Here is a 17,761-nt window from a genome sequence, read left to right as displayed (position 1 = left end):
ATACAGTATGTCGGCTCCATAAATCTCTTTATGGTTTAAAATAGGCTTCTCGCAATTGGTTCTCCATATTCTCTACCACTATACAAAATGCAGGCTACACTCAGTCCAAAGCAGATTACTCTTTATTTACTAAGAGTAAAGGTACTTCTTTCACTGCAGCTCTTATCTATGTTGATGATATTATGTTGACAGGCAATGATCTCAAAGAAATTCAACATCTCAAGACCAGTTTACTCGAGAAATTTCTTATCAAAGATTTAGGGAATTTGAAATATTTCCTAGGTATTGAATTTTCTAGGTCTAGAAAAGGAATTTTTATGTCTCAAAGGAAGTATGCTCTAGACATTCTTCAAGACACAGGTCTTACGGGAGCACGTCCAGAAAAATTTCCTATGGAACAAAATCTGAAACTTTCTTCAACAGAAGGAGAAAAGTTGAATGATCCAAGTAAATACAGACGGTTGGTTGGCAGATTAATATATTTAACCGTTACTAGGCCTGACATAGTGTATTCAGTTCGTATGCTTAGTCAATTTATGCATGAACCAAGAAAACCACATTGGGAGGCAGCTCTTCGAGTTCTGAGATACATCAAAGGTACTCCTGGTCAAGGACTTCTACTACCATCTGAAAATAACTTGAGATTACAAGCATATTGCGATTTAGACTTGGGTGGTTGTTGAACTTCCAGACGGTCTATTTCTGGGTTCTGCATTTTCCTTGGAAACTCAATTATTTCTTGGAAGTCAAAAAAACAAACCAATGTGTCCAGATCATCAGCAGAAGCCGAGTATCGAGCTATGGCAAATACTTGTTTAGAGTTAACTTGGTTAAGATACATTCTCCAAGACTTGAAAGTTTCACTGTCCGAACCAGCATTATTGTACTGTGATAATCAAGCAGCATTACACATAGCAGCCAATCCAGTTTTTCACGAACGTACGAAACACATTGAAATAGATTGTCATATAGTTCGAGAAAAATTACAAGCTGGAATCATCAAACCGTGTTATGTTTCGACTAAAATGCAATTGGCAGATATTTTCACTAAAGCTTTGGGAAGACATCAATTTTATTTTTTGAAAGACAAGTTGGGTGTGATTGACATACACTCTCCAACTTGAGGGGGAGTATTGAGATATAATATCTAGAGTATATATTATTTATAGAATATATCTCAGATATTATATCATAACATTCTTTATTTATGATTTGATTTATAGTATATTTTATTTTATTCTAGTATTGAATTATTTTATATTTTCCTCATTTGTACTGGCTTGTATCCTATTTAAAGGATATCAATATCAATGATAATACACACCTTCCCAATTATATTTTCTATCTCATTCTTAACAGGTTCCTTCGTGGACTCGGCATCTAATTTTCAGTTTTTTCTACTGCTCAGATGGCTCTCACGCCTATCCCCTGTTTTGCAGATTTAGTCTCTAAAGCTGAAAGTTTTGAGTTGTTCCAGCGCTCCCTTGAGTCCTCTGACACCACTCCTACAGCATTCACAGCCACTAATCGTGGTCGCACCCATGGAAGTCACCCTGCTTTCTTTACCAACCAGCGAGGTCGTTCTTATTCTCACAAAAACAACTCTTCTAATCGAGGACGAACCCACTCAAGTCAGGGTCGTCGACCACCTCACTGCCAAATATGCCGCAAAGAGGGCCATTATGCTGACCGCTGCAACCAACGGTATGTTCGACCTGATTCTTCTCATGCTCACCTTGCTGAAGCCTTTAACACGTCATGTTCTATTGCTGGACCCGATGCTGCTGATTGGTTTCTGGACACTGGAGCTTTAGCCCATATGACTGCCGACCCATCTATTCTGGATCAGTCAAAAAATTACACGGGTAAGGACTCTGTGATCGTAGGAAACGGTGCATCCCTACCCATTACCCACACCGGTACTCTTTCTCCTGTTCTAAATATTCACTTATTAGATGTCTTGGTTGTCCCTCACCTCACTAAAAATCTTCTTTCCATAAGTAAACTAACGTCTGATTTTCCTCTCTCCGTTACATTTACTAATAATCTTATTAGTATCCAGAATCGTCAAACAGGAAGGGTGGTGGCAACCGGTAAAAGAGATGGAGGGCTATATGTGCTAGAGCGCGGCAACTCTGCTTTTATTTCAGCCCTTAGAAACAAATCTTTACGTGCTTCATATGATTTATGGCATGCTCGTCTGGGTCATGTGAATCATTCTGTTATTTCTTTTTTAAATAGAAAAGGTCATCTTTCTCTTACGTCTTTATTGCCTTCTCCATCATTATGTAATACTTGTCAGCTTGCGAAAAGTCATCGATTGCCTTATTCCCGCAATGAACGTAGGTCGTCTCATGTGTTAGATCTTATTCATTGTGATCTTTGGGGTCCTTCTCCCGTCAAATCAAATTCGAGTTTTCTTTATTATGCTATTTTTATTGATGATTATTCTCGATTCACTTGGTTTTACCCTTTAAAATTCAAATCTGATTTTTTTGATATTTTTCTTCAATTTTAAAAATTTGTGGAAAATCAATATTCTTCTCGTATCAAGGTATTTCAAAGCGATGGTGGTACCGAATTTACTAGTACTTGTTTCAAAACTCATTTACGTAATTCTGGCATCCACCATCAACTCTCTTGTCCATATACACCTGCTCAAAATGGTCGTGCTGAGAGAAAACATCGTCATGTGACTGAGACTGGCTTGGCCCTTCTCTTTCACTCTCATCTTTCTCCTCGTTTTTGGGTTGACGCCTTCAGCACTGCAGCTTACATTATCAACCGGTTGCCTACTCCACTTCTTGGAGGTAAGTCACCCTTTGAACTCCTTTATGGCTACACTCCACATTATGACAATTTTCATCCCTTTGGTTGTCGTGTTTATCCTTATTTGCGCGATTATATGCCTAACAAGCTTTCTCCCCGCAGCATTCCTTGTATTCTTTTGGGTTATAGTTCTGCTCATAAAGGGTTCCGCTGTCTTGATCCCGCCACCACTAAGCTATATATCACCTGCCATGCTCAATTTGATGAAACTCACTTTCCTGCTATCCCTAGCTCCCAGGCCTAACCTCTTTCCTCTATTCCTATTTCAAATTTCTTGGAACCACATCTTCATCATATTGATTCATCACCCCCTACCACTTCATCACCGCACATTCCTCGATCCAGTTCATCCTCGTGTGATATTTGTTCTGACCTTGTAGATGAGTCTGTGCAGGTTGATACTTCTCTTGCAGGTTCCACTTTGCCACCCTCGACTTCTAATTCGACCTCTATTGAACCTCCTGTTGATTTCTCTTCTTTGGGCACTCATCCTATGATCACACGAGCCAAAGCTGGTATATTTAAGACTCGTCATCCAGCAAATCTTGGTATTTTGGGCTCATCTGGACTTCTTTCTGCTCTTCTTGCATCCACTGAGCCAAAAGGATTCAAATCTGCAGCTAAGAATCCTGCTTGGGTAGCTACCATAGATGAAGAAATTCGAGCGTTACAACAAAATGATACTTGGACTTTGGTTCCTCGCCCTGCCAACACCAACATCGTGGGCTCTAAATGGGTGTTTCGTATTAAATATTTGCCTGATAGATCCGTCGAGCATTTCAAGGCTCGTTTTGTTGCCAAAGGTTATACTCAGGTTCCTGGTCTTGACTACACTGACACTTTCAGTCCGGTTGTCAAAGCTACCACTGTCCGTGTTGTGCTTTCTATTGCAATCACAAATAAATGGCCTCTTCGACAACTTGATGTCAAGAATGCTTTTCTCAATGGAACTCTTATTGAACTTGTTCATATGGGACAACCTCTTGGGTATATTGATCCTCGATTTCCCACTCATGTTTGTCTATTAAAGAAAGCTCTCTATGGCTTAAAGCAAGCTCCTCGTGCTTGGTTTCAGCGTTTTAGCTCATTTCTTCTCACACTTGGGTTTTCTTGCAGTCGCGCTGACACGTCCCTTTTTGTCTTTCATCAGCAATCTAACCTTATCTATTTGCTTCTTTATGTTGATGACATTATTATTACCGGCAACAACTCATCTCTTATTGACAGCTTTACTCGCAAGCTTCATTCTGAGTTTGCTACCAAAGATTTGGGTTCTCTTAGTTACTCTCTTGGTCTTGAAGCTTCACCCACTCTTGATGGTCTCTTTATTAGTCAATTAAAATATGCTCGAGATATTCTTACTCGTGCTCAGTTGCTCGATAGCAAACCATTTCACACTCCCATGGTTGTTTCTCAACACCTAACTGCTGATGGTTCTCCTTTCTCTGATCCTACTCTCTACAGATCTCTTGTTGGCGCCCTTCAATACTTGACTATTACGCTTCCAGATATTGCCTATGCTGTCAATTCTGTCAGTCAATGCTTGCATGCCCCTACTGCAGATCACTTTCTTGCTGTCAAACGTATTCTTCGTTATGTCAAAGGAACACTCCACTTTGGTCTTACCTTTCGTCCATCCACTGTTCCTAGTACGCTAGTCGCTTATTCGGATGCTGACTGGACTGGTTGTCCTGATACTCGTCGTTCTACATCCGGCTATTCTATTTACCTTGGTAACAATCTCGTTTCTTGGAATGCCAAAAAGCAACCTACTGTCTCACGCTCCAGCTGTGAATCTGAGTATCGTGCTCTTGCCACAACTGCTACTGAACTTCTTTGGGTTACGCATCTTTTGCATGACCTCAAGGTCCCTATTTCACAGCAACCCTTACTCTTATGTGACAACAAAAGTGCTATTTTTTTGAGCTCTAATCCCGTTTCTCACAAGCGGGCCAAACATGTTGAACTAGATTATCATTTCCTTCGAGAACTTGTTATCGCTGGCAAACTTCGCACACAATATGTACCCTCTCATCTCCAAGTTGCTGACATCTTCACAAAGAGTATTTCTCGACCTCTCTTTGAATTTTTCAGATCCAAACTTCACGTTCGTTCAAATCCGACGCTCAGCTTGAGGGGGAGTGTTAAGGATAGTTGACCGTTCATTATAAGGCAAATATCTAGATATTTGCCTTACATTACGGGTTACCATATTTGCCATTTTATTAAAGGCAAATACATTGTATTCATTTATTATTCTTTCCTTTTATCGCTATTTTCATATTATTTGTAATTTACCATATTTCTGTATTCTGTAAATGATTATAAATAAGAGAACTATCATCACCATTTAGGTGTGGTGGATTCAGCAAACATTCACATTGAAAAACATAATCAAAAGAAAATTTTAAAACCAAAGAAAATCTGGGAATAGAATTAAACTGTTAACATAATTAACCATTTATAGAATTAAACTGTTAACATAATTAACCATTTATAGAATTAAACGATTTAGATACCGGAGTAGATACATGAAAAGAGAGGAGGATTAGATTTGGAAATAGTACAGAAAAAAAAATCTGGGAATAGAATTAAAATGCTAAACAAAATTAAATGATTTAGATAAATAATTTAGAGAATTAAATGATTGAGATATGGGAGTAGAATTAAACTCGTGGGAAGAAACTGTTTAAAAGAATTATATAATAAAACTCTTTTTTTAAAAGAATTAGATTTAAATGGCTTAAAATTTATATAGGGAAGTAGAATTGAACTACTTAGGAGAATTAGAGTTAACAGAAAAAAAAGAAAAAAAAAATAGAACCGTTTGAAGATGGCAAATACTATTCAAATGGCAAGATGGCAAGTCCGGTAAAAAGAATTAAAATATAACATAAAAGAGAAATAAAATGAGAGAAGATAGATATGAGAAATTATTATATCTGTATCTATAGGATATAACATTAAAGGTTGAATTATCCATCAGCTTGAAATATTAATAATATTGACATCTTTAATTTAAATTTTAAGATTTATTATCCTGAAATATTAACAATATTGACATATCTTTAATTTAAGTTTTAAGTTTTATTATCCTTTATAATTTAGCAGCTTGAAATATTAATAATATTGACATATTTTTAATTTAAGTTTTAAGTTTTATTATTCTATATAATTTAGAAACAATGAAAACATGGAATTTGATTTTTATTGAGGCTGTTTAGAGCTGTATTTTACACGGTTAGTTGGATTATTAATTAAAATGTGAAATACTAACAAAAGATGACGAACGATGCGATAGGAAGAAAACCTTGGCAACATTTGGTATAGGTTTCGAGAAACGGGAGCTTACGTTAAATAAATTAGGGAGTACTCCGGCTAAGGGCAAACAGGTAAGTGACCTTACTATATGATAGTCTAAAGATTGTTTGAATTATGATGATGTGTAAGTATGACGTTGTGTTGTGATGTCTGTTAAATATACGCTATTTATGTTCGATGCATGACGTACATGTTATATTTGATGCACTTAATGGCTTCTATGATGAGTATGATATATGCATGACGATGTTATTAACCGTTTTCCATGTTGAACATGCCTTATGATGTTGTTTGCCATATTGCATCATGTCGTTAGATCGACATAGGACACAACCCTAAGAGTATGAAAATGATATTAATGTAAATATCCACGAGTACGGGTTACATAGTGTAGCCAAGAGATGAGACTAGAGGGTTGTGTCAGAAGAGATGTATAATTGGACTTAGAGGGACCTCATGCATATTGTATGTTCATAAGCATAGGGCTACTTCCCCTAGAGATGATGTGTGCGGACGCGCACCGTATGATGAGCGCAAATGCGCACTGGTGCGAATGCACACAGATGAGGGTGTTCATGAGGTGCATCACACTATGGGGTTTTGCTGACCTCTGGACGTCCCTACAGATTAGCTTGACCAGCGGGTCCAAGGGGTGTGCGAGCGCCCTAGGGATTCACACTCGCATGTGTGAGTCGTGTGTAGTGGAGTACTACAGATTCAATTTGTCCGAGACTGGAGGCCACCCTTAAGATGATTAGAGATAGGTCCCTAATTCATGATTGCATGTGTTTGCATTTGCATGGCCCCTATAGTGGGGTCACTTACTGAGTATTTCTTCGGGTCGTGTGCCATATTATTTTTCAGGTAAAGACAAGGCTCCCATGTACGGTTGACGGTGGCATCGTGATTAGAGACTGTGACGCGTGCATAGGATAGTTGCATATTTAAAATTCCTAGACTTTGTTAGGATAGGGTGCTTGCATTTCATTTATTTAAATTATTTAACTTGTAATTGTTTTTATCTTATTTTGAACTCTAGTATGATGTATGAAACACGTAAGTCCGGCGGTGTTTTCTAATGTTTTAACGTATTCTGAAGGTTTAAATTTTTTCGTTAATAAAGATAGAGCATTTCTTAGAGTTATATTCTACATTAGAGATGAGCATGAGACGTTAGTGACGACTCTAGATATGTGAAAATTTAGGGTCGTTACATTGGTGCTATCGGGATGTACCATAAATGGTGAGTGATGAGCCTCTGTCACAACTCCTTCAGTTCATCGTTGTCTGAGACACATGGTATCGTTCCATAGGAGGCCATCATCTGAGGTTAGCAAAAATTCTCCTGTCTTTACATATCTCAATTGTTCATAAACCTCTGCGAGGTAGTGATCCTCTTTTTGTGCAACTATGATACGTTCCTTCAAGGTGGGTTAGATGGTCAATTGGGCTAATCGTATCATTGCCCCCTTGACCATCACAGCAATTCCAGCCCTCTCCATATCAGCTTGGATCTCAGTTAGCCTCGTTAATAGCACTCATGTGTGAGCCTTCTTCCTACTTAATGCGTCGACGACTACATTAATCTTATCAGGATGGTATTGAATGTCCACATCATAGTCTTTAACTAACTCTAACCATCTCCTTTGTCTTATATTGGGTTATTTCTATGTGAATAGATACTTGAGGCTCTTATAGTCTGTGTAGATTTGGATAATTTCTCTGTACAAGTAGTGCCTCCAAATCTTCAGGACGAAAACTCAGCTGCTAATTCCAAGTCATTTGTTGGGTAATTCTTCTCATATTCTTTTAGTTGGCGGGAAGCATAAGCGATCCTCCCGTTTTGCATCAGCACGCAACCTAGTCCTTTTATTGATGCACCGCTATAGACTACAAAGTTTCCAGTGACGTCACTAGCCTCTCATTTAACTTTAAGAACCTCCTTTCACAAGCCCGATTCCATATGAATGACTGTCCTTTTTGGGTTAGCTTGGTCAGGGCTGCTGTGATCTTAGCAAAATCTTGTATGAAGCGACAATAATAGCCTACTATTCCCAGAAACTACGTACCTCGATCACAGTAGTCGGACAAGGCCATTTCATCATTGCCTCAACTTTGGCTAGATCCATCTCTATACCTTCCTTTGACACCACATGGCCTAAGAAGGCAACTTCCTGAAGCTAGAACTCACATTTTGAGAACTTTGCTAATACAACAAATGTATCAACGAAATTCTTGAATATCCTGCTCATCAAGTCCATGAATATAGCGGGGGCGTCTGTTAGTCCAAAGGACACTACTGTAAACTCGTAATGTCTATAGCGAGTCCTAAAAGCCGTCTTGGGTATGTCTTCTTCCCTGATTCTCAACTGGTGGTACCCTGAGTGTAAGTCAATCTTTGAAAGCACCATTGCTCTTGCAGTTGGTCAAATAGATCGTCTATTAGCGGCAACGGATACTTATTCTTCACAGTGACTCTATTCAGTTCCCTGTAGTCTATGCACAGGCACATAGACCCATCCTTTTTATTCACAAACAACACTAGGCCCCCTAGGGTGATACGCTCGGTCGTATGAAGCCTTGTTTCAACAATTCTTGCAACTGCTCCTTGAGTTCCTTAAGTTATGCAGGGGCTATCCTATAATGAGCTTTAGAGATTGGCTTGTCTCAGGCTCTAGCTCGATGCTAAAATCGACCTCCCTTCTAGGTTGTAGTCCTGACGACTTTTCAAGAAAAACATCTAGGAATTCGTTCACAATTGGGATCGTGGAGATGTCTCCATTTGTGTATCGGACATTTGCCACACTAGCTAACAATCTCCATGCTCCTTGGTTTAGTCTCTCTGCCTTCACCGCGTATATTATCTTAGGTAGACTTTGATAGTGTTACTATAACACATGCGGAAGTAATTTGGATCTTAGGCACTTTAAGTACATCAATTATAGTAAATTAACTAGCATGTTCATAAGTATTAAAACTCAAGGAGTTTGAGTACTAACCTTTTGTAGCTCAAATTTATTTTTCCTCACGAACCGGTTTCGAATCACCACTAGTGTCTTTCCTACTAGTCTCCGACCTTAGAATGGGATTGTGGAATTTGGTGAGTGACTAAGTTTGATAGGGATTTAGTATATGTGAAAGAGAATTTGTGAGGGACTTTCTCAAGCTTTTTTCAAGAATGAATTTCCATGTAACTTGATGACTCTATTTATAGAATCATATTTGCGTGCAAATTTGAGATTACCAAATTTTGACTATTTTAATTCAACAATTAATTTAAATAATTAATTTCAAATCAAGATAATATTAAATGATTAATTAAACAATTTAATTAATATTTAGCATTAAATCAAATGTCAATCCCAATCAAATTCGGTACATATTGATTATGAATCCCTATTCATAACTAAAATATTTAAATCTTATTTAAATATCTCAAATTCTCTCATTTTGTTTAATTCATAATTAAAACAAAATGCAATTAAATATACAGATCATGGACTCCAATGATCCGAGATTAACCGGCTAGACTCATTAATCTTGTTAACCAACATTCGTTAATTACTAGGACACTCCACTATAGCCTAGTAGTTGCACTCCCCTCACTATAGATATATTTCTGTCCATTTGATATAACCATGATTAGTAAGTCGATCCTTCACAGGTTGTTCGTAACTAGAGTTTGGTCAATTTACCATTTTACCCCTAAAGTTACTTCTTGTTCCTCAAGTCCCACTAATCCTCTAATGAATAATTGGTTTGTGGTCCAACCACCAAACCGAATCCCTCTCAGGCCAAGGAGAGGGTGGGGCCCTTTGTTCAAGACTTGGAGTTAGTACTTGTAACGCGCTGTTAGGTTAATAATAATAATAATAGTAAAATAAAAATAATAAAATAAGTAAGAAAAAAAAAAGATTAACGGATCACCTCTCCTTTAATCTCTCCACCCTACCCTAAAATGCCTCCTCATCCGTCATCAATAATTCTACAACCAAAAGAGAAAAAGAAAGAAAAGATTTTCTGGGGAGGAAAGGTAGATAGATCTTCTGAGAAGAAAGACAATTTTCTAGGGAGAAGAAAGGCAATTTTCTGGGGAGAAGAAAGGCAGTAGATTTTCTGGGAGGAAAAAAAAAAAAAAGGAAGATAATGAAGAGATGGTTATGCAGATAATTGAAGAGATGTCATTTGAAAAGGTTAGTAGTCAGATTTAACTTTTCCTTTTTTCTTATATGGAAAAATATTAATATGTTGCGATTACTTAGATCTGAGTTAGAAACGATGATATCTTAACCTAAGAGCCAATTAAAATTTGGTAGGAGAAAAGAAATACAAAGAAAGAGGGAAAGACTGTGAAAACAGATCAAACAATCAAGAGAAGGGAACAGAGAAAAAAAAAACAAAGAAAGAAAGAGATTTCCAAATAAAAGAAAAAAAAAAGAAATATACGGTGAGAGTGAGAAAGATTTAGAAACAACCAAAATCGATAGAAAATCTTAAATCTGGTAATTAGACTATTGAACAGAGTTACAGTTCCAATACAATAGTTGTAAATAACAGGGAAAATATTAATTAGACGGTTGAACATAGTTAAAGGAATTAGAGATGAGAATAGAATTAGAAAAGAATTAGCATTAAAAGGAAAAAAATGGAAGAGAGGAAGATTTTAAGAAAGAAAAGAAAATTAAATCCATCTAAAATGGCTCGGTTAATAGATTTGAAGGAAGAAAAGAAAATTAGATTGAAAATGATTTTGTTAATTGCATATACATTTTTTAGGAAAGAAATGAAAATGAGATTAGATTGAAAATGGCCAGTACAGTAAGCAGAATTGAAAATCATAATGATATTTTTAGGAAAGAAAAGAAAATCATATTCCATAACAGAGGAGATGAACCGAGTGATGAAGGTAAATGGAAAATATGAGAAAATTATTATAATTTGTACCCCTTAAATATAATATTATTGGATTGAATGATCAAGTAACATGAAGTTTATTACCCAGTACAATTTAGAAATAATGAAAACATGGAATTCGATTTTTTTACTGAGGTCGTTCTAGAGCTGTGTTTCACATTGTTAGTTGGATTACTAATTAAAATGTGAAATGCTAACGAAAGGTGACGAACGATTCGATATGAAGCGAACTCTAGCAACCTTTGGAGCAGCTCTCGAGGAACGGGAGCTTACGTTAATTAAATTAGGGAATACTTCGGCTAAGGCCAACCAGGTAAGTGGCCTTACTATAGGATAGGCTAAAAATTGTATGAGTTACGATGATGTATGAACTATGTCGTACGATGCGGTATATGAGTTATGATGATGTATGATGTATGACTTTGATGATGTATGATGTATGACTTTGATGATGTATGAGTTATGATGATGTGTGGGTTATGATACCTGATGATGTGCTTAGTATATATATATTTTGATGAATGTCGTACTTGATATGTTTGATGAACTTTGTGGCAATATGATGAGTATGATGATTGCGTGACGTTTACCTTACTATGATGACGTTTTCCATATTGAGCATGTTATATGATGATGAGTGCCATATTTCATCATGTCGTTAGATCGACACAGGACACAACCCTAAGAGCGTGAAAATGATATTAATATAAATATCCACGGGTATGTGTTACCTAGAGTAACAAAGAGATGAGACTAGAGGGTTGTGTCAGAAGAGACATTATGATGGATTTAGAGGGACCTCATGCATATTGTATGTTCATAAGCATAGGGCTACTTCCCCTAGAGATGATGAGTGCGGACGCGCACCGTACGATTTGCGCGAATGCGCACAGGTGCGAAAGCACACAGATGAGGGTGTTCATGAGGTGCATGACACTATGGGGTTCCGCTGACCTCCGGACGTCGCTACAGATTAGCTTGACCAGAGGGTCCAGGGGGTGTGCGAGCGCCCTGGGGATTCACACTCGCACGTGTGAGTCGTGTGTAGGGAAGTACTACACATCCAATTTGTCTGAGACTGGAGGCCGCCCCTAAGATGATGAGAGATAGGTCCCTAAATCATGATTGCATGTGTTTGCATTTGCATGACCCCCTATAGTGGGGCCACTTACTGAGTATTCTTTGAAATACTCAGACCGTGTGCCAAATCATTTTTTCAGGTAAAGGCAAGGCACACTTGTACGGAGGACGGCGGCATTGCGAGCAAAGACTGTGGCACGTGCATAGGGTAGGCTCATATTTAAATTTCTAGTCTTAAGTTAGAATAGGTTGTTTTGCATTTCATTGTTTTAAATTATTTTGTATTTGTTTTTGTTTTCTCTAAATTTCAGTATTTCATATTTAAACACGTAAGACCATGACTGTATTTTCCAGAGAAGAAGTTGTTTTAAACGTTTTTTTTGAAGTTTACGTTATCAGTTATGTTCATGTAAGAGTTATATTTCCGCATTATAGATGAGCATGAGACGTTAGTAGCGACTCTGAGTATGTGGAAATTTAGGGTCGTTACAGTACTTAAGGGAACAACCTCTCTACTATCCGTAAAAGCGTGTAGGAGTGAGTTCCATCTTACACCCTATGTCCCCAGCTATTCGATCAGTCTTACCCTTGAAATGGGAGGCTTATTGAGTCGGCGAACTTGGGCCACTCTCACCCATGCAAATCTAAGGATAATTCCGAATAAACAGGAGTTCATAGTTAGCTCAGGATTAAGATCGAGTTACCTAGGTCATCGAATGAAAAAATCAATCTCAATAGTAAACGACATTATAAAGCGAGAGTGGTTTTCTTCATGGTCCGATCTTATGCAATACTCATTGCATAGGACACCCCCATTCACATGTCTCCACATGTACAATTTAGTGATCACATTGTTTATATCATATACAAAAGTGGGTCGCATCCAAAGTGTCCCCAGAATAAAGTACTCAGCCTTATCCCTGTATTATAGATCATTTTGACTATATACTTGAACTTGATTCACTCTTATGTCTCTACATATAGTTCAAGTAATCATACTATAGCTAGAGTGTTCTTAGTTTATTGGATTTAGATTAATGATCGTAAACGTAACGACCCAAAAAAAAAAAAATAATAATTAAATAATTAAATAATTAAAATAGCATTTTCCCTCAATTACTCTCCTAACCCTCCTTCCTCTCCCAACTATCTCTCCTCAACAACTCATTAGTCAAAATCCCAAATCATCCGTGGTTCATACAATGAAAAAAAAAAAAAAAATACCAACAACCAGATTTACGAGCTCGAGATTCAATAATTGGAGAGAGATCTTGCTTTGTTATCACGGTAAGTTTATATTTCAGATCTCTTTTTCCTTTTCCGGTAAGTTTATATTTGTAACGGTACACCTTCTCAGGAGAGAGGAGAGAGAAGAAAAAAAAAAAAAAAAAAAAAGGGGGCCCCCGCCGAAAATCACGAGATTTCGGCGAGATCCACTCAGGCTCCCATAAACCCTAGGAGTGGCCACCTCCTTTAGGGAGAAGGGAGCGCTAGTGGGGTTTGAAGCAGGAGGAAGCCGACGCGCCACCGGAGAACGGACGAGCGACGACGCATCCACCGACGACAATAGCCAAGCCCTGCGAGTTGGACCGTCGGGACTTTTGGACGAGGAAGACGCAGCACAGGCGCGGGTCGACCCCCGGCATTCGGCGAGACCTCTCAACCCGCGTTCGGACACCACCCCAGGGCCTCGTCCCCTTTGTGGCCCAAACCGGAGGCGTTCCAGAAACCCTGCGCCGGCGGTGTTCGTCGTAGCCATCGGTTTCTGCTCCACCGGCGGCTTCGCGAACCTCCGGCTCGGCTAAGTGCGGCTTGGCGGCTCGACATCCGAATAGTATACCGATTCCTAGGTTTTCGACCCTTCCGAAGCCATTTCCGCCCTCGTTTCAACCATTTGAGGTCAGTATAACTCCATGTGTGACAAATAGCTTGCGATAGGGACGTACTTGGTAGCTAGACACGAGGGATAGTTGTGAAGGCGCTCTAAGTGTATCATGTTGTCTTATAGGAGGTAGTTAGGCGCTGGAGTTAGCGTTGTGGGCGACTTCGGTCAAGGCCAAGGAGGTAAGTAACCTTACTGTTGGCGTTAGTTATGTATGTATATTGGTGCGTGCCCTGTGGCCCTTGCATGCACCATATGTTGTTGCTGTATGCTAGGTTAGATGTTTCTTGCCATGAAATGCTATGCATGCTTTGTTTATGTATGTGATTCTTGCAGTGAATTGCTATGTATGCCATGTTTATGAATATGATGTTGTGACGCGTTTTGTCGTGATGAGCTTGATTGACATGTCATGATTGTAATGAGAACCCCACATGCCATGAATAAGATGACTAGTATGCTAGGATATGCTTGCTCAATGTGGACCCGGTTATGCTATGTTATGCTTGCCTAATGTGGACCCAGTTATGCTATGTTATGCTTGCCTAAGGTGGACCCGGTTATGCTATGTTATGCTTGCCTAATGTGAACCCGGTTATGCTATGTTATGCTTGCCTAATGTGAGTGAACCCAGTTATGCTATGTAATGCGGCGAGGGGATGAAGCGTCGTATGTGTAATGCCATGGAGGTAAACCTTAAGAACCTCATGCACGCTATGGTTATGTACTTGGGGCACTCCCCCGTTATGCTACGGATGGTATGGATGCGTATATTCGATATTGTGTTCGCCACGATATCATGCAGGCCCTCCTTTGTCCGTGGCGTCCGGTATTGTATGTCATACATACCCGACCAAGCCAGGCCCAGGGAGTTCGCTTGCGAGCTCGCCTGGTGGGCCCACAATCACACACGTGGGCCATGTGTGGGAAATTACCATGCATCCACCCCCGCCCGGACAAGGCAAGGGCCTAAGGCCATGGGAAGGAATGGAAGACAAACATCTCTCTCATTTCCGTTCTTCTAGCAGTGTGCGACATGTATGGTAACGATGTGCGACATGTATGGGTATTCTGTGTGACATGTATGTGTGTTGTGTGCGTCATGTATGTGTATCGTGTGCGACATGTAGATGTACTGTGTGCGACTGCTTGTATCCGAATGTATGAATATATGTTTAACCTCAACAGTGGGGCGACTTACTGGGTATTTTATATAATACTCAAGCCACGTGCTACCAATATTTTTCAGGAAAGGGCAAGGCTCCCATGTACGGGTGACGGTGGATGAGGCGAAGGGCCATGGAAAACTTGAGGAGGGTTTGTTGTGTCGTAGCGCCTGTTGAATTCTCTTGGGTTCTTAGTCTTGCAAATTGTTTTCTTTAGTCTCTGTTGATTACTTCTAGGCTAGGTTGTAGCAATTGTTTTTCCTAGGTATGAACTGCTTAAATTGATGAATGCATTTTCGTTATCGAGACTGTTTCTGTGTGAACTCTTGTCCTGTTGATTTGATGAGTATAAAGTAACGTCGCTAATTAGGGTGGAGAAAATTAGGGGCGTTACAGTTGGTATCAGAGCCCTAGGTCACAGATCTTGTAGACTGGTCTACGATGTAGGCCTAAGGCATTTCCATGGTCCTCCAGCAACCACACCGTCACCGTCAGGTATGTGTGCATGGTGTAAGAGAGAAGTACGGATGTAATTGTTCCGATGTGATATGTTCCATGATGTGCCCGATTTATGCTTGTGTGTGTGTCCGGCTAATGCCATTGCGTGTGTACGCGACTTATGCCTTTGTGATTGTTCATGGAAGTGGGGAGAATAGTATGTAACCTCATCGCTATTGCTAGGGGTAGATATGCCACCCAGGACGCGAGGAGGGAGTACCAGGAGGCGAACCCCAGTTGGGGGTAGGAGCGTGAGGAGGCGGGGTCCCGGCCGCGAGGACACCGGGGAGGGGCCCGACGTAACGGTGACGTGCCCGTGGCCGGCGACACCCCAGCCCGCCCGAGACTCAGCGGCGGAATTGGTCGAGGTATTGCGAGCCGTAGTACGCAACCTGTCCGGAGGCCAGCCTGCGAATGACTCCGCCTCCACCAGGGAAGCCAGGTGCCTGCGAGATTTTAAGCGAGGTGACCCACAGACCTTCAAGGGGACCTCTGACGACCCGACCGAGGCACAGTTGTGGCTGAGTTCGATAGAGACCGTATTCAGGCTGACAAACTGCCCCGAAGATCAAAAGATGGAATGCGCAGCATTCATGCTGCGTGCCGATGCTCAGGTATGGTGGCGCTCCACCCGGGAGCTTATTAGACCCGGGGGGGGGGGCGAAATTTCATGGGCAGAATTCAGGGAGGCCTTTGCAGAGGCGTACTACCCCGAGGACGTCCAGACCCGCAAGCATCAGGAATTCACTCACCTGAAACAGAGAGGGCGTTCAGTTACTGCCTATGCCAGAGAGTTCGCCAAGTTGAAATGCTTCGCCCCGGACTTGGTGGACACCGACTACAGGACGGCCCGCCGGTTTGTGCTGGGGCTGGACCAGAAGATACGTAACGTGGTTGAAGCGATAGCACCTACGACTTACGCTGACGCGATGAGAGTAGCACGGGCCATGGAGGGGACTGATGGACCAAGTGAATCCCGCTCATCGACCCAGAGACGAAGACGATGCAGTGACCGAGACGACCGCCACGGGTCCCGCTCACCAACCGAGAGACGGAGGCGACGCCGTGACTGGGGTGACCGCCGCGATTCATCCTCGTCGCCACCACCGCGGCGACCAGCCAGACGGCGCCGCGATTCATCCCCATCGCCGCCACCGAGACGACCAGACAGACGGCGCCGCGATCCCAGGCGGGGCCAACAGGGAAGAGAGGGCAGGGCAGACGATCGACCCAAGTGCAGCGAGTGTGGAAAGACCCATTGGGGGCGGTGCCTAGCTCGCTCCGGGGCCTGCTTCCGATGCGGGAAGGAGGGTCACTTAGCCAGAGACTGCCCGGGAGGTCGCGTCAATGACACCGGGGCCCAGCAAAGGCCACTACGCATAGCAGATGCCCCCACCCATAACCGCCCCCCAGCGAGAGCCTATGCCTCCACTAGTAGGGACGTGGAAAACCTGGATGCGGCAGTGACAGGTACACTATCCATCCTTGGTCATTTCGCTTTGACGTTGTTTGACTCTGGATCTACGCACTCCTTTATTTCCACTAATTTTGTTAGTCAAGCGGGGATAGTGTTAGAACCCCTGTTACACGATTGTCTAGTGGGCACCCCGGCAGGGGTGGATATGGTCGCCGCCTATAGGGTAAAGGATGGTCATGTAGTAATATCAGGGGTTAGCTTGGGTGTAGACTTGATGGTGGTCGATATGACCGTGTACGATGTAATCCTAGGCATGGACTGGTTAGCGGAACACCATGCTAGCATAGACTGCCACAAGAAGGAGGTCATTTTCACGCCACCGTCGAGGACCAGGTTCAGGTTCAAGGGCACTAGTCTGGGTACGATGCCCAAGGTGATATCGATGATGAAGGCGAAGAAGCTGGTCCGGCACGGGGCCTGGGCGATGCTAGCCAGCGTAGCAAGGATCAAGGAAGAAGGCGTTCCCCTAACCGAGTTGCCTATAGTGAGTGAGTTCCCAGATGTGTTCCCAGAGGACCTGCCGGGGACTCCCCCATCCCGAGATGTCGACTTCGCTATAAAATTGGAACCGGGGACCGGCCCCATATCCAAGGC

The 17,761-nt window shown here is 41.3% G+C and overlaps 1 long non-coding RNA gene across 1 annotated transcript; it reads left to right on the top strand.

Annotated features, from left to right (window-relative positions):
• The first annotated feature begins 13,539 nt into the window (after positions 1–13,539).
• LOC147791636 (uncharacterized) lies at positions 13,540–15,581 on the top strand. Its single transcript, XR_015421751.1, has 3 exons — positions 13,540–14,043; positions 14,153–14,208; positions 15,276–15,581. It is a non-coding gene; the product is annotated as an uncharacterized LOC147791636 (long non-coding RNA).
• The last annotated feature ends 2,180 nt before the right edge of the window (positions 15,582–17,761 follow it).

This window comes from Cucurbita pepo, chromosome 7, assembly GCF_057944985.1.
Source record: "Cucurbita pepo subsp. pepo isolate OVF chromosome 7, ASM5794498v1, whole genome shotgun sequence".
NCBI lineage: Eukaryota > Viridiplantae > Streptophyta > Magnoliopsida > Cucurbitales > Cucurbitaceae > Cucurbita > Cucurbita pepo.
Note: the sequence above shows the minus strand (reverse complement) of the source record. Positions and strands in the feature narration are given on the sequence as shown.